Source organism: Corvus kubaryi, unplaced genomic scaffold (assembly GCF_017639235.1).
Source record: "Corvus kubaryi isolate FWS band 111438036 unplaced genomic scaffold, C.kubaryi_AGA036_p1.0 37341, whole genome shotgun sequence".
NCBI classification, from domain to species: domain Eukaryota; kingdom Metazoa; phylum Chordata; class Aves; order Passeriformes; family Corvidae; genus Corvus; species Corvus kubaryi.
The window spans coordinates 8861460-8882613 of NW_024581112.1; the positions used below are offsets into that span (position 1 = coordinate 8861460).

Sequence of the window (21154 nt, forward strand, 5' to 3'; positions counted from 1 at the left end):
GGGTGACCAAAGAGGTGTGCCATGTTCTCAATGTTTGAAGAACAGGCTTAAAAGACTAAAGCAGTGCTCCAGGTATTCATGGGACTGGAGAAAAGGGAAAGAGGAAGACACCAACAGCCATAACAAAAACTGGAGATATGTAACTGGGCTACATTTGAGACCAACCAGACTCTTTTCCTTCCTGGACAATAATGCAGCCAAATCTTGAGACTGTCAAGCAGACAGAAAGCTGAATGTGGCCTTCATTTCTCCTGCCTTTCCTTTTTTATTCTCCCGCTTCCTTTGCCCTGAGATTTCTTCTCAGTGAGCACCCGCTCCACTGAGCACTTTTTTGCCCTCCACCTAAACTGCCCTTGCTTTCAAAATGTGGGTTCAGTCAGGACTGAGTAAAATCACGTGCCTTCTTTTTCCCCTTTTGTAATTATACCAGCCTCCTCCCCTTCCCCAACTTACACATGTGAGAGACAACAGGAGGAGGCTCTTTAGAAGTGCTACTTGTCTATAGGTGTCCAGCAAAACAGTAAGGTGGTGGTGAGAGGAAGGGGAGCAGGGAGATACTATTAGCTCCTTTCCCTTTCCACATGTAGCAGGTCTTCCCAAGGAGACACTGTCCACCACCACCTCCTCAGACGCTCCTCTCTTTACAGTGCAGCCGTAGTGAGCATGTGGTGGCTCTTCTCTCCCATTTCTATCCCAGCTTTGTGAAGCACTCACTCAATTTCAAAGCATGCCGTTTTCAAGCAGTCACATTGACAAGACAAATGCAGTTTGTGGCCTTATCAAGATGACTTAAACCACTAAAATAAAAAAAGGCAACTCGTTGCCTGCCCGAGGTTTGTGTCACTTCTAAAAATCCAGTCCATAGCAGTTTAGACTCCTTTAATCTCAGTCCATTTGATGATGGTGGCTAAAGTGACTAGCCTAGAGCTTAAATGCTGGACCGTCTGGTCTCATGTTTTCTTTGCTATTACCCCTACTGTCTGCTTGCTTTCCTCATTTTCAACTATTCTCTGCTTTATGAGGCAGCCCTAGCCTTTGGTGAAAGGTGAGAAGAGCCAGCGGGACCCTGGCACAGGGAAGGGAAGGTAGTTCGTGGACATTATAGTAGGAGAAGGATGTACTAGCTGCCACAGCAAATGCACATTATGATGGGCTGACTGCAGTGTTTTTAGGGCAAATGAACCCCACCCAGTTACTGGAACATCACTTTTTCCCAGGTCAGAACCATGGAGAGAAAAGAGCACGTTGGCACAATGGAAAAGCAGCTTGCAATCCGCAGCTGCTCGTGGGCATAGACAGGACCCAACTGCCACCCAGCTTCTCTGCACACTTGCCTGCTGCACAGTCAGTGTCCCTGACTCCACAGAGGAGTCAAATTTGCTGGAGAAGCTTTTCTGATGGTAAGAATCAGCGCAAAGCAGCCCCTGAGAGGTGTCTGTCTGTCCGGCAGGCAAGCGCAAGGGTGGGCGCCCACCTGCGCTGTTTCCCTGCAGAGCAAGAAGCTCCACGCAGGCTTTCCTGGAGCTTGCCCTTTCAGAAATCCACCTGTAAAACCTCTAGCACCTGGGTGGTGGAATGAAAAACCCCTCGATTGCTTCCATAAATGATCCAGTAAATGAAAATGTTGTGGATGGGGGATTGGAAGTTTATTTTTTTATGCTTGGCTCTAAAGCCTGGGAGGAGCAGCATGGGAATGATGTAGTTATTCCCCCTCTCCCAATTAAAAAGTCAGCATGTGTGCACATACATACAAGAGAAAGGGTGCATTCCTACCCATCTTTGGTGCTGATGGACTTAAAACATTTGTCCAAGGCCTACTTTTGACACACATAGAGAACATAAGAATAGACTCTTATCACATGCAATATTTTCCCCCAGAAAAGGGAAGGAGGGGGAGGAGAGCAGTGTGGGCAGTCGGGATTATTAGGGTTGGATTATTTTGCATCTTTTGTAAAACTGTAATTTTAACAGTGCCTTATTCCTAATAGATGCTGGCACTTGGGACACATACACGATAAAAGACAGAACTAGGGAGAGTCAGATGGGTACATCCATAAGACAGAGGTTACTAATCATTGTAAAGGAAGCTGTATTGGGAATGACACAGCTGCGTCAGAATTGGAAACAGTTCAAATATTCAACCTCTAAAGCAATTTCCCTTCCACCACCTCCTGCCTTCCCTCCTTGCCAATGGTGCTGCCCAAGAATAGCTGCCTACACTGAGGCCTGTCACTGCCCCATTTGCTTTTGGCGTTGTCAAGTCCAAGGAGTTTAGCATGCTCATGCTTTCCACTGCAATCATGTTTTCCATGGGGTATGTGAATGCCAGTTATTTTGCTTTAAATGCACTTTAAAAAAAAGAAATCAAATCAAAGCTCCAGACTGTTTCAAATACATAGGGGAAGACAGTGCATATGTGTTTGAACCCAGTTGACTTTATCTCCAGTTCCAATGTACTCCATGCAGTGTGTATGTATAGAACAATGTGTATGCATACAAACACACACGTCAACCTTAAATATCAGCAGACTAACCTTTCTCCTTAAGCTCATGAAACCAGATGCTACACAAACACAGCAGCAGCAGAGGAATTATGGTTGGGCTCTTGAAACAGATCACAAAAAATAAAAACAACTACTTGGTCCTTTCTGTACGTTCAGTAATTACAGAAGGAATTGGGTTGTAACCAGAATAAAAAGGAACGGTGCTAAATGAATGAATGGGCAAAAAAAAGAAACAAAAACAAAAACTCAGCCCAATAACACAGTTTGACTTTTATGCTAATTCTCACATTGGGTTGGTTTGTTACTTTTTTTTGGTTTATATGAAAATAAAATTGCATCTAAACTAATCTACCACAAAGATAATGAAAAAAACAACAAAGCAAGCAAACAAAAATGCATCCTGCCCTGAGGAAGCGCTTATTTATGGAGGATGTTAGAAATCTCAAAACTCTCGGCCTTGCTCTCACGTACCACATGCTCAATCAGTCCTTTTTTTAAAATGTCTGAAACTGAAAAAAAAAAAAAGAAAAAAAAAAAAAACTTTTTGAAGCACCTTATGTGGCTTCCCATTCCAAGAGTGGGAGCTGCCTTTTTTTCTTTGAGCACCTTACTGATGTGTTAATGCTATCTGCTGTCTTTTTGTTCCCCGTGGGCCGAGTGGCTGCTGTGAGCACGGGCAGGGGCGTGCGGGGGCCGGGGTGCTGCAGAACGCTGCACGGCCACACCCGGGCACATCCATCCGCATTCCCATTCCTCGCGGGGCTGGCTGGGACCCAGGCGGAAATTTCTCCGTTGGTCTTTGCTCTGGGAGCTAAACGGTGGAGGGAAGAGCACACGCTCTTGTAAAACGTAACAATTGGACACTTTCTTCTTGGGGCCAAAGGAATTCCCAGCAGTCAATGGATGCCGAGTGGATGGGAAACTGCACCCAGGCCTAAATCCTAAAGTCTTTACGCAGGCAACCAGTGACGATGACCTCGGGCACCATCTTGCCAACGTGGAGACTTCAGGATTTGGGCGCAGCTGGCAGAGGTCCCGCGCAGGACATGGATCCCTGCAGGCCCCGGCACGCTGCCCTGGCCGCCCGTGCGATGAGACAGCCACGCAGCCGCACAGCCCTGCACGCACCGCTGTGCACACACACACACACCCCACAGCTGTACAGGCATCTCTCCAGAAACACGGTTTGTGACGATGTGAAGAGCAGGTCGAAAGTTTTGAGGGGTTAAGTTCCTTTTTTTTCTCTCATTATACTCTGTAAATGGTATGTCAGTTATCAAAAACAAGCAAATAGAAAATTGTTAAAAAAAAAAAAATACCTTGCATACGCCTTTTCTATCAAGTGCTTTAAAATATAGAATAAATACACACATCCTGCCAGTTTTTTCTTACAGTGAGAGTATCCTTACCTGCCATTTAATATTAGCCTCGTATTTTTCTCACGTATATTTACCTGTGACTTGTATTTGTTATTTAAAACAGGAAAAAAAGATAAAAAAAGAAAATTAACTGTAGCGCTTCATTATACTATATTATTATTATTATTATTGTGACATTTTGGAATACTGTGAAGTTTTATCTCTTGCATATACTTTATACGGAAGTATTACGCCTTAAAAAAATACGGAAATAAATTTTACAAGGTTTCTGTTTTGTGTGGAAGAGTAATTGATGTTGCTAAGAATGATGTTTGTTTTTTGTTTTTTTTTTTTTAATGTTACCAGCACTTTTTTTGTAAGTTTCACTTTCTGAGGTATTGTACAAGTTCACACTGTTTGTGAAGTTTGAATATGAAGGAATAATTAAAAAAAAAAAAGACAAAAGAATGTTGCAGGTGTCTTTGTGTGTTTCTTTGTCTGTGGAGAACATGGAAGGTGGATGGCAAGTGTCCTGTGGACCTCTCTTAGCTCTGATGGGGTCTGACAGGAGCCCTGCTGGCAGCTGTCTGCAGGATCGGCCACAAACATTGCCATGGGATCATTGTCAAGTCTGAACAGCAACAGTAGTTGATGTTGGGGCCACATGCCTGACAGTCTGGGGCACTGGTGTCTGAGACACTGCTCAGAGATAAGATTAGAGACTTCCCATTCTTCTAATTTTAAGCAACTCTGCACCAAGCCTATGAAAGCAGAACATTTCATTTGCTCAGCCCTTGCCAACCCCCTCCAAATACCAGAAATGTATTCTGCTGGTCAGTTGAGGCCCTGAAAGAGCAAAGTGCTCCTTGGGAGCAGTGGGATCCACACTCACTCTGAGAGGTCTCATTTCCCCTGGATTTCTACTTCTTGACAATGACTAGTCCTCCAGTTTCAATATTTTTCTTTCCTCTATAATTGCAGTAAGTGCATTTAAAAAATCTTACAGCAAAAGTGACAGGAAAAACAGGGCACAGACACTGCCAAGCTTGGGCTGCTGAGGCTGAGAATTAGTACTATTGCACAAACCTGAACTGAAAACGCAGCTGAGCTCCTGCTCACTTCCCAATCACTGCTGCCACTTAACCAAAACCATGTTGGACCCAGAAAAGCCCCTAATTTTGTTTCCAGGTCATGTACTATAAACAGGTTTACTTTAGGATAACCAGCTTTGTGCTTGGAGCAGAGTGAGACCCCTGAGATGAGACCACAGTACCTTCTCTTAGCTCTTCCTCCTTGTGTAAATTAGGACCATATTTGGCCTTTTGTTTCCTGCTTTAACCATGGCATGCAGAACAATTACCTTCTTTTTCCATAATGGAGTGAAGGACAACTATCCCCGCAGTCCTTTGACCCATGAGTGTTAGAACAGAAAGGATCCTTCCCCCTGGGAGAAACCATGTTGGAAAAACTGTTCCATGAACAGCTACAAAGGTAGTTTTAGCATGGAACTAAACCCTGTTTGTCAGGCCCCATTAGCAGAAATGCCAAGCTATCACGTCTAACTCCACACACCTCCCTCTGAGGCACGAGGGCAAATCCACAGAAATCAGCTCTGGATACTGAGGTTTGCTGGACCACAGGTGTCACAAGCCACAGCCTTCCCAGGCATGTCCCCTGTGTGTCCCTGGCAGTGGCCACTCTCTGTGGGCTGAGACATCAAGAACCTGGGCTTGGTCCTAGCTGAGCTCTTAGCTGAGACCTTGCTGTCACCTTCATTTGTGACAGACCTGGGAGGAGCCAGAGAGGCCCAGGTACAACTCATGCCAGGAACAACAGGGTTGATCTCACGTTCACACGCTGTCCCCTCTCAGCCTCACCCTCCTCCCTCTTCACCAAACCAGCTTGTTTTTGTTGCAGTGTTCCCATGCTGACTAGTACCAGAGTTTCAGTAAGTTTGGGAGATGGGCTGGTATGACCCTACCAAGTGTTTCACTATCTCAGGAGGAGGTTTGGGATGGGAACTCAGTGGAGGAGTAAGAAGGAAATGGAACAGAGGTGATGCGGGATGTGTCTCTATACCAGCCCCATAGGCTGGAGTACTCCTTAGTGGTGTCACACACACAGTTGATGAGGGAGAAGCTCTGTCACCACTCTAGGAAGAAATAAAATCTCCCAAACTTTACCCTCACATTTGGTCTGTGGGGAAGAGGTTGGTCCCCTGTGGCTTCTCTATGGGCCAGGGTCAATGCAGCTGTAGGATATTCCAGCACACTTAGACACACAAGATAAGCCTAAAATGAGAATCCTGACATGAGCCTCTCCTCCAAATCACACCTGTAGTAGCTGGGAGTGGGAAAACTGGGAAAATGCCTAGAAACAGGCTTCTGGGGAGCCACTACATGTCCTCAGGAAACACTTCAAAGGATGTAGGACATCTCACATGGACACTCATGGGTGTGCACATGCAGACATTCATTTCTGCTGTCACAGAGAGATTTCCTCACTCTGAGTCCCAGAGGACCCTGAGTCACGACCTCAGCTCAGCCCTCTTGGGGTACTTCGACCTCACACCCCACATTGCATCTGAAGAAGCAGTTGAACATAGAAGCACAAAATTAGGGTGGGTTCAATACCTTCCTTCAGAGTTGCTAAGGTCAGAAACTTCTGGCCAGGAGACATTTGTTTCAGTTTGAAATGCTCAACTGAGAGCCTGCTGGCAGGGAGGTGATCCAGCTGCCTGCCAAGAGTTGGGGCAAGGTGCCACCCCAGGGAGAGCAGCCATGACTTGGGTGTGTTTAACCCGGCTCTGGGCTCCTGGGGTGTTGGGTGTGCACCAGTTGTCCCCCAGCACAGTAAGAGCCATGTGGCGGCACGGTCCCCTTATGTCACCATGCACTTCACTCAGTCAGAGGCAGGTGGCAGATATTAGTGAGCCCTATCTTCTTGAGGTATTTCATGATTATAATAATCACAGATGGGCTGGGCCATGGCCAGAGCTCTCCCTTACCTGCTGGAATGAAATAGCAGCCTAAATGTACCAGCAGTGCATGTACTCCCTCTCCAGACTGCAAGACTGTCAAAGGAAGTGCAGGATTGCTTTCCCAAGCTAAATATGGTCCCAAGAGTGCTCCTTGCAGGCCTTTCCCCCACCCCTCAGGCTCTTTGCAGACGTGGAACTGGGCAGTGGATGTTCTTTGCAGTGGTAGCCTCCATTTTTTAACACCTCAGTTCCCCTCGTGTGCCTGGCACCAGACATGGCTTGACAGCATGAGGCACCTGCAGGCCCCTCCATCCAGGCCTGTATGCCCAGACACACAACAAAGGGGATGTGTGGCTCAGAGTGTTGATATGCAAGGGCTGTACATTCAGCCGTATGATAAGGCAGGGGCCACAACAGCAAAGAACCCCCTCCAGAGTCACCATAACCAGCCAACAGCCTTTCCCAGCACACCAGCAGGGAGGTGAGGCTGCACTGCCAGCTGGCAGAGAGGGCTGAGCTCTGTCAAGATCAGTCGTAGTTGCTGCTGTTGTTTTTTTCCTAAAGACTGTTCACTGCAAGAGTCAATAGCTAAACTGCCCACACAGGAAAAAGAATAATCAATCCTATTGGTATACAGTTGTTTACAGCATTAAGAAAGAAATGCAAGATCTGCACCTGGAGATTTGTGGCTCAGTGCTCAGGCTACAGCACCACTCCCAAATCAGGATTTTCAGGAATGCATATTTAAAGCTTCACACTTGCATATCTCAGAGTATGGAATATGGAACATAATTTTTTTTAAAATAAGAACAGGAAACTCAAAGTTTTTTGGGCCAACATTCTCACAGAACTAGAAATGCCTCCTTGTGCCAAAACAAGGATGAATAATCCCCACAGGAAAATGTGGAAAGTTCAAGTAATTTTTATCAAACCTGCAACTTTTGGTAAGTGCTGATAAAAAAATTAAAATACAGTCAATTTTCATTAAAAATAGCTTGTTTTTTTCAGAAGGCTTGCAGTCCTAATGTTCCTGGTGGATACCCATGGGATGTGGAACAGTTGCAAACAGTAACTCTGATTTCTGGGGCCCATACAGATTTATGAAGTGCTGCAAGGCCAGGTCCATGGGGTCATTCAGTGACTCTACCATAGCTCTGTTTCAAAGGAGGCAAAACATCTACACAGCTCCTCAGGGCTGAGCTCCAAGCCCTTTTGAAAGTGGGGTGTAGCTGCTTTTGCCTTGCTTGTCATTGCTTTGCTGCAATTTTCCTTGGCTGACCTATTCACTGGTGGGTCTGTGCACTGAAACCCAAGTCTGAAGCACAATAGGAGAACGAGGTATCATTTCACCAAAGGAACAAAAATGTGATTTCCTTCAGGAGACACAGGAGGATGCCCTTGCACAGCTCTGTGGAGAAATACTGCCATCAGTGCCCCCACTGCACATCTTTTTGAGGACCAGAGATATTCCCCGAGGCCCTGGTGGAGTGGGGTTGGCTATGCTTCAAGGCCTTGGCATAGGTGCTCCCTTTAGTAATGATCATTATCCTCCTCATCCTCATCATCATCATCAATGACAACTCTGCCACTCTCATACAAACACTATGCAATGAATTTTGCAGACCAAGTCATTATATAAGAAAGGAGGGAAGACATAAATATCATTCATCCAAGTAATTAAAAGTGTCTGTAGAAACTCAGCTATACCAAAAAAGCTCTCTGTGCCTATAAACCAGCAGACAAGGGTCTCCTTACCCACATCCACCCCAGTATGGGCTTCAAACTCAGATGTGGGTGGAGAAAAGTGCTCAGCTCACATGGCCCCCTCAGTGCCATGTGTCATGTGCCTCTGTGTCATGGCCCTTGTGCCACTAGAAAATTGTAGGCAACAATTTAGCACTTCTTTCACCCAGGGACTGTCTTTGTAGCACAGCTCTGATGGACCTCTCTCCAAAGCATGGCTGAGCCTTTCCCCAGTTTTAAATTCCCTGGCTGTTTCACAGGGATTTCATGCCAGGCTTTTGTGCCCAAGCCAGAAGAAATGCATGATAACAGCACTGGCAGCACTGCTGACCACAGTCCCATCTCTCTCATCTCATCTCATTAAAATATGAAGAAGAATCCTGCTATTCAGACAAATTCTATTTCCATATAGCCACATTGTCCATCATCAATTAGCCTGATGAATGAGGCAGAGCTAGCTGTCTGGAAAAGACTAAAAACAAAGCAATGAAAGGAAAGAAGGAAAACAAACAAACAATGAAACAACAGGAGCCAAACTTCCCCAGACAACAGCACAACCCTCCTTTTTTTTTTCTTTCATGATTTTGGAGGCCTGTAGCATTAACTTGCCCCCACTGCAGATGAATGGCAGCATTTCAGACAAACTCCAGGATTTCTCATTCCCTGTCTGAACCCCAGGAAAGCCATCATAACCCAGCACCCTCCTAGAACCGTACCTGGACCAGCAAGCATGAAGGTGGTGGTCACACACCAGCACAGCCCCCTTGCCAGGAGCAGCCAGGCCACACTACCACCAAGCTATGTAAGCAACAAGCGATAGCTCTCACAATTCCCACTCCATACTGCTATTACAGTGAGAATTTAGGAAATTATTTTAAAAGCTATTCTCTGAAATAAGCATAAACAAGCATGCCACCGATCTGCAGTCAGCTGCATCTGTCTGCAAATGCATTTCCAGTCCCCAGTGTAGCAGTTACAGGGAGGGAGACAACCCCCTCCTGTATCCCCTATGGTGGAAATTAGCCGTAAGGAGACCTCCAATGTTTTGCTGGGGAAGGAAGAGTGGAGAAGCATCTGCAAGCTCATGGCTTTAGTGATGATGGGAGGAAGTCTCTCAGCCCAACAGATCCCCACTCTCTGAAATTTATGACCTGCACACCCCATGTCACGAAGCTCTGGGCTTTGTGGCACCTCTGTGCCCACCCCAGCTCCCTGCAGAGAGCAGCTCTGCAGCCCACAGAAGCTCAGCCTGCCCCAGGGACTTGGGCAGCAACTGCTTTGCCTTTGCCTAAGTCCTGGCCTTAAGCAAGCTAGCAATGCACCTCTAAAGTTTGCAGCTATTTGTGTTTTCTTGAGTCTTGAAATTCCCTCAAAGCCTCACAGAAGGAAAGTTGTTAGCACTCTCTTCTAAGTCAGTCACACAGCTGAGCCCTCAACACTTGTGGCAGCCCTGCCCAAGGCCTGTGCTTTGAGTCCTGCCTGGAGAGGCTTGATCCAGGCTGCCCAAGGGCAGCTTTTCCAAACTTTCAGAAAGTGACCACTGCCTTGGAGATTGGGCTTGCCAGCTGCCAGTTCTCCAACATCAGTCAAATTACATTTTTTCTTCACTCCAATTCTCAATCTACATCTCCTCTGATGCATTCGTTCCCTCATGCTGCCAAACAAGCTGCAGGACAGGAGCTTTGGCAAAGCCTGGGTTGGTTTGGGTGTCCAGACACAGCCATGACAGGGGTTCCTTTGGTCCTGACAGCAAATGCAGCTTGTGCTGCTCACATCTCTCAACATCTCCTTCCCCAGGCTTAACAGCGAACCAAAACTTCACCCGCTCTTAATTTTTTCTCTCTCGCCTGCACAAGCTCCTTTTAAAGCCAGACAGTCTTGCCTCCAAGGGGCTTTACAAGCCAGCACACTGAGGTCATAGCTTGACTTCAGAGCTGCTTTTGGCTTCCAGGACACTCTGTGGCCTTCTGTGGTGTGATGGCTCGGGGCTGAGGTCTCCCAAGTGCCCCTTGGCTCAGAACTGCATTAGCAACCTGAGCTGACCATAAATACAAGCTGCTGAGTTTAAGAGCTCATGCATAAAAGGAACTTCAAGGCATTCAAATCCTGTTTCCTCTCCACACTTCCCCTAAGTTTTAGATGACACCTACCTGAATCCATATATTTTCCCACCCACCCCTTTTCATCAGACCTTTCTTTGGTCCATTTTCAATCTGTTTACATGGCTTTTGAGAAGATATTTTAGTGCCTGTGTTTCATCACAGTGCCCAGGCTTATTTGGGTTTATGTCTTTGGACAGTCTCCAAAGGACTTCATTCAAGCGACTTAATTAGTAACCATTAATAAAATGTATAAACAGCTGCTTAGGAGAAAATCAGATCATAAGCCCAAGTATTTTAACAAGGCCATTAGCCTGCAATTATATGTGAGACAGAAAAATGTTATTAAACCATCCTGCACCAGCCTGGGGTGATGTTTGAATAAACACCAAAGAAATTTAGGTGCTGGCATCCTCCTAAGTTCCTGGCACTGATGCTGGTTCTGCAAAGCTGCTGCTCTTCTTGGTGCCCTCTGCGCCTTCTCTCTCCTGAGTGTCTGGAGTTAGGATGTTGGCAGGAACCCAAGGGCAGCAAGCACACATATGTCATCTATGTGCATGGTTCATAGGCCATGGACCCTGTGAGGCCTGATCTTGAAAGCATTTGTCTAAAAAATATAACTGAGTATGCTCTGGAGTGGACTCTTTGGGAAAGGCCACCAAGAAACACCTCTCCTTTTGCACCTGCTCTTGAACTATCCTCCAGCCAAAACAGCTATAGATTTATAAGGCCAACCTATGGGAATGATCTTAGTTTGATGGGCACATTGAGCCCAGAGCTTTAATTCCTCAGTTGCCCACATGAGGTTTGTGCTAGTTGGAGGTCTGGTGAGAGCCAGCAGCTTTCTCTTCCAGCAAAAACCCAACAGGGCAGCAGCAAAGTGCCATGAACTCCAGCCCAAGGGGCAAGCTCCACCTTGAGCCTGCTGGTGTAGGAAAGTCCAGCCTCACATCCAGCCCCATCCCAGACAGGACCAAAGCACCGGCACCTCTTCCTGACTGCCATAGGAATGGGTCAGCAGCTGCTGCATGGCAGCTTAATCCCATTTTCCCCCTTTGGAGGAGCTTTTCCTGAACCTAATATACATTTAATATCTTTATCAACTACATCTCCTGTGGTTTCTAAAAGTTCATGGGGAATTCTCCAAAGTAATGTCTCCCCTTTTCTGTCATTACAAATCCATATCAGCAAATGACAGGAGACCACCCCTCATTCCTATGCACCAAAGCTTGTATTTCCTTTACTGCAAATGTCCTTAGTGCTTGAAATAATTTAAACTTTTTCTCCAATATGTTGGCATACTTTCCAAATCTGTAGGGAAGCATACAGACAGCAAGAACTTTTACGGAAATATTTAGTATCCCAAGGAAGGCTTAGGCAAGGAACTAATTTCTGACATTGGCCCACACTGACAGGCATTGACCCATTGAGACAAGAGCAGCTGGCAAGAAAGATGACTAACAGCAGTTTAGTTCTCTCCAATCCCTCCCAGAATGAAGACCAGTCTTGCACAGTGCTGCAATAAACTCTGGACATTTAAAAGTTTCCTAGCTTTTCGTTTTATGGAAGGAACAGCTCATGTGGAACTTCCATTGTGGGGGGAAAAAAATGAAAAAAACTAAAATAACCACCCAAGAAATAAAGCACTGGGAATACGGCCAGCCTTCTACTCTGGCACAGTGTAGGGACCTTGCAGAGCTCTGCTGTGAAAATCCCAGGCTGGGCTGCAGGACAGCCCATGGCCTCCCAGCCCAGGTCTCCTGCACAGCTGCAGAGCGATGGTGTGACAGCTGTGTCACTGGTGTGAAGGAGCTCTGGCCCCCTCCCAGAAGGCACACTGGAACAAACTCAGAGACAGGTATCTCTAATGAGGGACTGAGAAGATTCATATTCTGCATTGGAAGAGAAAAGGTTAGAAAAACAAGTAGTTCTCTCACTGCGTTTGGTGGCTTGCCTGACTTTTTGGGATATATTTATAGTTAATCAGTGTTGGCATTTTTTTCTGCATATCTGAAAGTTTCCTTCCTTTGACTAACACATTCATCCCATAAATGCAAAGCTCCTCAATGCAAACACGCTATAGCAAACACTTGCTTGGAACAGTAACATAAGCACAAGGCAAGGGGGCAGGCACTGAGAAGCATTAATATCTTTTTGTGTTTCTCCTATGCCAAAGGCAAAACCACATTTTTACTTCCTTATTTCTGCCTTTTGGAGTGAAACTGTAATCACACCACTCCAGAGGAGAAACTGAATTGGACATGGGGCTTGGGAAACTAGATGATCTTTAAGGTCCCTTCCAACCATTCTATGATTTTATGACCTCCTGGGAGGGCTGGCTGATCTGCAGACTGCTGGCAAAGCCAAGTGGACAAGCCTGTGGGATGAGCAGCTCTTCAGGCACCTCATGTTACAGAGGGGGCTGGTTCTGAAAGCACCAAAAAAGCTTAAAGTTATGTACAGCAGAGACCAACCATAGTGAAAGTTTGTGAGCAGCCAGACCAATGCAGGAGCATGTCTTATGGCACGTGCTGGTTTTGACTGGGGTACAGATAATTTTCTTCACAGCAGCTGGTATGGAACTGCATTTTGGATTTGTGCTGGAAACAGTGTTGATAACACTGGGATGTTTAAATTATTGCTGAGCAGCTCTTACACAGAGTTGAGGCCTTTCCTGCCTCTCACACCACCGCACCAGTGAGTGTGTTGGGAGGAAACACATCTGGGACAGCTGACCCCAGCTGACCACAGGGTTGTTCCAGACTATATTGCATCATGCTCAGCATATAAAGCCAGGGGAAGAAGGAGGAAGGGGAGCCATTAGGAGTCGTGGTGTTCATCTTCCCAAAACATGTGATGGATTCCTGTTTTCGTGGGGATTACTGAACACCTGCCTGTCCATGGGAAGGGGTGAATTAATTCCTTGCTTTGCTTTGCTTGCATATGCAGCATTTGCTTTACCTACTAAACTGTCTTTATCTCAACCCATGAGTTCTCTTGCTGTTTTTTCTTCTGATTCTCTCCCCATTCCACTGGGGGGAAGAGAGTGAATGGCTGTGTGGGGTTTAGTTTAGGCTGGGGTTGAACCACACCACAGCAGTGAAAAAAGACCCCTCACCATAATCCAGTGACGGCCCTTTAAGAGCTGTACATACAGAGCCTGTTCCTGAGAGAGCCTCTCTTCAAGGATTTGCAGTATCACTAATCTTCCCTGATATTAAGACAGCGAAATATTAAGACAGGGAAAACACTCAGCACTGACAAAGATTGTTTTTTAAACAGCATCATTATCCTGTGTGACTCACTGCCACACCGTTATCATTGCTACCAAGAAGTTAGATATCGATTTTTGGAAGAAAAACACATGGTGTTTGTATGAGTCAGAAGACTGTACGCAGCTGTGTTAGACAGGGAAACCAATGCAGGATATCTCTTTCTTTTCTTGGAGCATTGGTCATGAGCAGGATTATGAACCTCTTCTGTATTTCTACATTTTCTGAGCTGCCCCTCTGGCTGAGACACAGGGGCTGTCACCATGCTCCCACCAAAGGGCTGGGGTTTGCCCCAGGGCAGCTGCCAGGATACAGCAGAGGCTGTTTCCAGGAGCCCAGCCCCCACTTGGGGCCAGGCTGTCCATGGGGTGTGGGGCCAGGGGTGCTCAGACCCTCCCGGTGTCCGGGTTTGCAGCCACGTGCTGCAGCTTTGTCCACCAGCACCAGGACCAGGCAGAGGCACTGCTCCAAGAAGGAATTGGGAGCTGCTGCTGCTTCAGGGCCACCCACTGCTGTGGGACACAATCTAGCCTTGCCACTGGCAGGGGGGATGAAGATAGGAGGTTGTATCAAACACCACAGAGCACCTACTACATGGAAAATCTCTTTTCAAATACGTTTCCAGAGCTGTTGTGCGTCCATTCTCACCCAGGGAAGCAACATCTTGTCCGCTCACATCCCACAGACAGGCCTGTGGGCTGCCATCACTGCTCTGTCACTGACACCCCACATGCCCTGTGACAGCTTCCTGTGCCCCCTCCCTCATCAGCCCTTCCACCAGCAGGAACAAAGTCTCTGCCACTCCAGCTGCAGTCATCCCATGCTGTAGGCCTTGCCTGCATACTGGGAAATAGGTTCCTGTTACTCCAGGTACGCCCAGTGCCCGCTCAGGATGGTGCTCCTCTCAGCTGGCTCTCCTGGATGCTGAAGTAACGCAAGTGATCAGTCCTGCTACTACACAGGAGCTCAGCAGGGCCCACAGACCCTCAGAGCTGGTCAGAGCACTCAGTCCCCAAACCTGTTCATGAGCTGTTACCTCTATGTGCAACCTCAGCTCTGGGTTGGACACATCACCCTAACCCCTACATGAGCAGAAGAGGGCTCCTCCTGCAGGAATTCCCTGTCAAATTTTGAGTATGAGCTCTAAACCACAGGAGATTTCAATTTTAAGAGGCAGGGTTTCAACGAAGACATTTTGTTCCCCTGTGTTCTAGTTCCAGTTTAACACTTTTGAAAATGTTCAGCAGGAATCAGGCCACTGGCATGGAAAGTTCCTATGTGCAGCATAATTAAACAGAGTGAAGAAGGAGGTCATACCTTCCGCAGTGGTGTTGGGCAAACGATCAGTAAGGGTTGCTGCAGGAGGAGGACAGTGAAAGTATGACAGGCTTTCAGATGTGTGAAAGAATATCTGTTGTTCATCAGGTCTAGCAAGCCAGATGCTCTGGGCTCTTGGCTTTTGGGCATTTTCCATGGTGAAACGTTCCCTCACAAAACCACTTTGCTCCTTGTCACCAGCCATCAGCCACAAGGAACCCCTCCAAGGAGCTGTGGTGGCCCAGCTACCTTGGCATCACAGCCCTGGGCCCATGATGCTCGCTCCACAGCAAAGTCCTGGGGGAAAATGGCCCCAAAGTTGAAAATAACTGCACAGAGGAACTCCTGATTTCTGGCTTTCAGAGGCTTGGCTTAAAAGAAATAAATAAATTAGCCTGGAGCTACATAACACTTGTGCGACTGCGAGCGCGCTGCAGATGACTCTGATGAGGCTGTTGTTTGCTTCTTCAGGAAAAAGCACTTAGTGTGAGGTTTTAAAACCTGAGCAGCATGTAAATGGCAGTGAGACAGGAAGATGCTGTTCTGAGCGACACCTTACGCTACGTGTCTGCTGGTGAGCTTCAGGGATGCAGGGGAGGAAACCAGGGAGGCAGCAGCAGTTCTCAACATTTTATGTCCCAGCAGACAGCCCAGAATAGAGGTTGGCATTGAAAAGTTCACAAGAAACCATAGGTAAAGCAAAGTTCACTGAGGCGAGCAGATGAGTAAGACTCAGGGCAGGTATTTGAGGGGGTGAAGGAGAGAAAGGGGAGGTCTGGAGGAGGTATGACTTCAAGGCAGACAGAAAGCAGAGAGACTTCAGTTCACAGCCAAGGAAATCCATAAATGCTGCACCCACCCCAACAATTTTCACTTGATATCAGTTCATGGTATGTCTGTATATAGCAGTTGAAGTACCTCTGAAAGCTGTAATGAAGAGTACCAGAATGCAGCCTAATTTCTTGGCTCACTGTTCGGGCTATAATTTTGTCGGTCTTGCCTCAGCTCAGTGTTCCAGCGCTTTTAAGTAAAAATGGTTGAGATGTTTTTAGCTTCATTGCTCTTTGACGGAAACATGACTCGTGCAATTGAACCATCTCAATCATACTGTGGAAAAACTTTGAGCCTAGTGACCCAAGTCTGACAGGGGGAGTAGCAGCAAACCTAAGGAGGATGGCATTACTCCAAGCCCCACGCAAACTAGCAGCATGAGGAAGAAAAACGCAGCAGCCCGGGCTTCTGGAACAACTAATTTGTGAAAAAAAGTGGAAATGGAATCTTCTGCTGTCTTTCCTGAAATAGAAACTAAGTGTCCTGGAGCGTTTTTGCTCTACTCATGGATCATGCCTCAGGGCTAGACGGTCAAAATTTGGCAGAGGCAACACTCCTGAGTGAGACCTAAATATTTGGTGTGTGTTATGGGATACACGGGCATCTCAGTCAGAGGCAATTAGGACTGTCCAAGTCCATTTAGGAAGCATGGTATCTCCCCAGGGAGCATCCTCCCCAGGGACACAGATGTCTGCTACTCAGTCACACCGCAGCTGGAAGAGGAGAGGCGACCAGTGCCACTGCCTGGTGAAACCAGTCTGTTTCTTTGTCCCGCACAAAGTGAGAGGTAACTCTGGGTGGACACTGGGCCCAGAAACCAGTCAGTGACAGGAGGGAGCCACAAACACCCCCTTCAACTCACCTGCACGCACGTGTGTGCACACAGCCTCTTGCCTCAGGCAGGAACAGAGGATTAAAGATGCCTGCTAGCTGTGAGATGAGCGTATTCCTGTCACCAGCTGTGAGAACACCCCTGAGCCAGACAGCCAGGTTGGAGCAGGAATTCCAGATGTACAATAAAAAGTGTCAATACTGATGATGCCAAGACCCCAAAAGCCCTTCAGGATGGAGGTGGTGTGAGGGAAGAAGAGGGGCACAGGCTCACAGAAAGAGCTGATGCTGCAGCAGACTGTTGCTAAGGAGGGATCCTACTTGCTGAGGATCCTCAGGCTGAGGTGGTCGGGAGAAATGGGAGAAGGAAGGGCACTGGCTTGAGAAGATAATATAGCGTTAGCATTTGTGTTTGGCTCAGAGAACCCCTCCTCTGTTCAAATTGAGCAGCTGTTCCCGAAACCAGCCTTGCCTCCAGGGCGCTTTGCTCCCTGCCAGTAGCGCCGAGCTATCCCGGGCAGAAAGAAAGGAACATGCCCCTCCCTGCCCCCAGACATGTCTGTGGCAGGCGCTGAACCCCCTCCAGCCTCTCTGAGATTTAGGGCCGCTTTGATAAATGACTTTACAACCCCAGCTACTGAAGGGCTGTTCCTCAGAGGAGGGCATGGTGAGAGCCCCAGCAGGACAGTTCCTCACAGGCAAGTTCATTTTCCGGGCAAGGAAGGAGGGACAGAGGTAATGACAGCCCTGCTGCTTCACAGCTTCTTGGCGTGAAAATGTGAATGGGTTACTCTAAAAAGCATCGTGGCACTTTTGAAAATTGATGCTCTTTTTCTCACATGGATATTTTTCCTCTCTTATCTCCTGAAACTGCTCCACCCGGATGAACTCCTTGGACTCCCTGTGCTTGGTGCAGTGTGAAGATTGTGGGGAGACACCACAAGGTGAGCTATGGCAGTACGATCCCCTGGCCTCCTCCGCAGCGCTTCCTCTTTCAGGCATCCCTGCAGAAGTCACCCTCCTCATTTTAGAACCCCCATCTCCTCTCCTCACAAGCAGGATCAATTGCCCAATACTGATGCAGAAGAAAACGGTGACAGGATCCATCCTTCTGGTGACACTCTGCAAAATTGGTGTTCTAACATGACCAAAATTTAATTAAAGCAAAACAGGATCAAAACAGTAATTTGAGAGAGGAATTTGGCAGGATGCTGGCTTTATCTGATCAGCCTGCTTTATGGGATAGAGTGCCTGAAGTCACAGTTCTGCCAAATTGAGAGAGCTCCTCTACACCAGATTATGCCTGAGGTAAAGCAGAAGGAGGACTTAGACCTGAAAGTCCCAGTCTAATACCTAACCAACAGATGAGAGAGTTGTTGTGCTACCGCCCACCCTTGGAGTCATGATGTTTTGCTGTATAAAATCCATTGCAGATGTGATTTGCATGGCAAAAATTCCCTGCAGGCTAAGCTCACATCCCTGTGGGCTGTGCAGGTTTGGGATGCGCCACCTCTTTCCGTACTGCTGGAAGAGGGAACAGGGAAGGTAAAGGCTGGGCAGAAGGGAATCAATATCCTCAGGATCTGAGTCTCATGTGAATCTTATCTGACATGAGCTGTGGTAGCTTCTCCAAGAAGTCTGTACAGATTCTGCAAGCTGCTGTGCATAGATAATCCTGAAGCTGACTGAGTTCCATTTTGGCCACCACTGTGAAAACGGGAGAATTTTGTAAAAAATTTAAAGCTACTGAGGCCAAACAGGCATATCCTGCTTAGATAGTATGGGTATGAATTAAAGTTTTGTTGGAAGTTTGCAGGTTGTGCCAGCCAGAAAAGTTCTGTTTACTTCACATCCAGCAGGCAACGTTATTTTCATGTCAGCGTAGAATAACTGAGCTTGGGGAGGGTCCCCAGGAGGTTTCTAGCCCAGCATCCTGCTCCAAACAGGGTCAGCCATGAGGTCAAATCAGGGTTTTGTGCAGTCGGGTATTGAAAAACCCCATGGACACAGAGTATTTTAACAATACTGTCACAAGGGCACCCTGGCTTGCAGGATGAAGGATGGAAGATTTATTCCACCTGAGTGGCACATTTTAGACACTACACCTCAAATACGGGCTGTAGTGACGGCAACTCTGGTGTGAAAGCACAATAATACCATTTGCAAACAATCCTTTAAGCCACAGGAGTGGAGGGCACAGCAACCCAGCCAGAGATGGCAAAGTGAAGAGTGAGTTTGGGAATCAGCAGTGGTAGGGAAGGACAGACAGGTTTGGGAACTGGACAGGCTGCTGAGACTGTGGCTGGAAACCAAAGGAAGACACACGAGCACAGGCTGGAGAGATGCATAAGGGAGCAGGAGTTCACCAGCCCTCACTGGACAAACAGCACAGAGGAACATCGGGACTGAGGGGCAAGGAGGTGGGGAAATATTAAGAGGGAACACTGGCATTCATCCAACTTATTTGAAATCTTTATCAAAGAGCTGGAGGACACATATGACTGAAAAGAAGAGTTAAGGAGTTGGTGTTGGAGGTGAGGGCAAAGAAACAGGTTGGGAATGAACCAGGTTTGGGAACCATAGCATCTGTCCACTTTCTGTACATGGGGCAGAAAGCCTGTGAAGGAGTCAGAGAAATGAAACCTGTTGGCATATTCTTTCCTTTTGAGGTTATAACAACTCACTACTGACCTGTTTCTCTGCCATGCTCCAGTGATATCATGTTGTCCCAGCCAAGGCCTGCACCACGTCCAGTGTCTAACAGGGGCAAATACACACCACGCACTTGATTTTGGAGTAGGAAGAAGGAGAGGATTTTATGAGACAGACATTGCACTAAGCACGGTATTAAAGAAGTTGTACTGTTAAAAAAAATCGCCACAAATACACTCTAGATTGCTAATGCAATTTTAATTCAGCCTTGCCTCTGTGTGTGGTGCAATCTATTCTAAATTAAATGATCACATGGATTATTATCTTGCTCCACAAGACCTCTGCTGCGGAGCAAACACAAGGAAGTCATTAAGTCCCTTCCCCGAAGAGCTTCCAGTTGAAAGGAATGAGATAGATTTGTCTTTACACACAAACTGTGGGTTTGCTGATAGGTAGAGATAGATGCTGAGAGATGAAAGAAACAATGGGAAGAACCATAAATTCCATAAGAATTAAATAAAGGGGGGGTTATACATTAGAAGGGAGTCTTAGGTATTAGGCGTTTCGGGAAGTCTGTACCTCTCAAGTACCTCAGCCAATGGGGAAAGGGAGAGGGAAATGCAGATGGAAAATTAGGATAAATAGGAGGCTGTGCCCTCCAAAAATTTGAGAGACCCCAGGGGAATGCCCCATGGCCTCTCCCTTTATTCAAATAAAGTAACAGGACTCCTCTGTCTCATTTTTGGACATAAACCTCTGCTGTTTGTGGATTAATTTTCCTGACACAGTCTTGGTAAAACCAGACAAGGGGTGTGAGGGAGGTCATTCTGGGAAGGAGGTGGGAAGGGAGCACTTAGGATAATGAGCTTCAATAGAGCAGCAGCATTTACAACTAGATTATTTTTGGAGAATTGTATTTGGACAAGAGAAGCTTCCATGAACACTTTATAGAAGCCTTCCAGTGCCTAAAGGGGCCTACAAGGAAGACGGAGAGAGACTTTTTACAAGGGCACATAGTGACAAGACAAGGAGGAATGGCTTTACACTGAAAGAGGGTAGGTTTAGATTAGATATTAGGAAAGTGTTTTTTACTGTGAGGGTGGTGAGGTACTGGAACAGGTTGCCCAGAAAAGCTGTGGATACCCCTTCCCTGGCAGTGTTCAAGGCCAAGCTGCAACAAGATGAGTTTTAAGATCTCTCCAACCCAAACCAGTCTATGATTCTGTGAGTCTACGATTTTTTTTTTTTTTCTGGAGTCAGAGTAATATTAAGAAATGAGACAAAAATAATTAAAAGCAAGAAACAAGTTTCACAAGGGAGACAGAACCAGGGGCTCCACTGACACACAGGGCAAGGAATCAGGCAAGGTTTCAGCACTGAACATAAAAATGAGAAGCAGAACAACGGTGATTTTGTGGTTAAAGCTGTGCATTCCCCCTGCTGCATCTCCCTTATCTTCGAGGAGGGCCAGGTAGTGTCTGTTTATCGATCTGTGGTTAGCTGCTACATGGAACAGCTGACAGCAGCAAAGCCTATTGCTGTCGTGCCTTGTGGCCCCATCAGCTTA

At 46.9% G+C, this 21154-nt stretch overlaps 1 protein-coding gene across 7 annotated transcripts in view; it reads left to right on the plus strand.

The window, feature by feature from the left end:
- The window catches only part of ZBTB20 (zinc finger and BTB domain containing 20), a 503536-nt gene extending 499206 nt beyond the window's left edge, over positions 1-4330 (plus strand). For all 7 annotated transcript variants that reach the window (XM_042031786.1, XM_042031783.1, XM_042031788.1 and 4 more), the window contains one exon: positions 1-4330. This exon is cut by the window's left edge and continues 23737 nt beyond it. The gene's annotated coding sequence lies outside the window, so the exon portion shown is untranslated.
- Positions 4331-21154: the final 16824 nt, after the last annotated feature.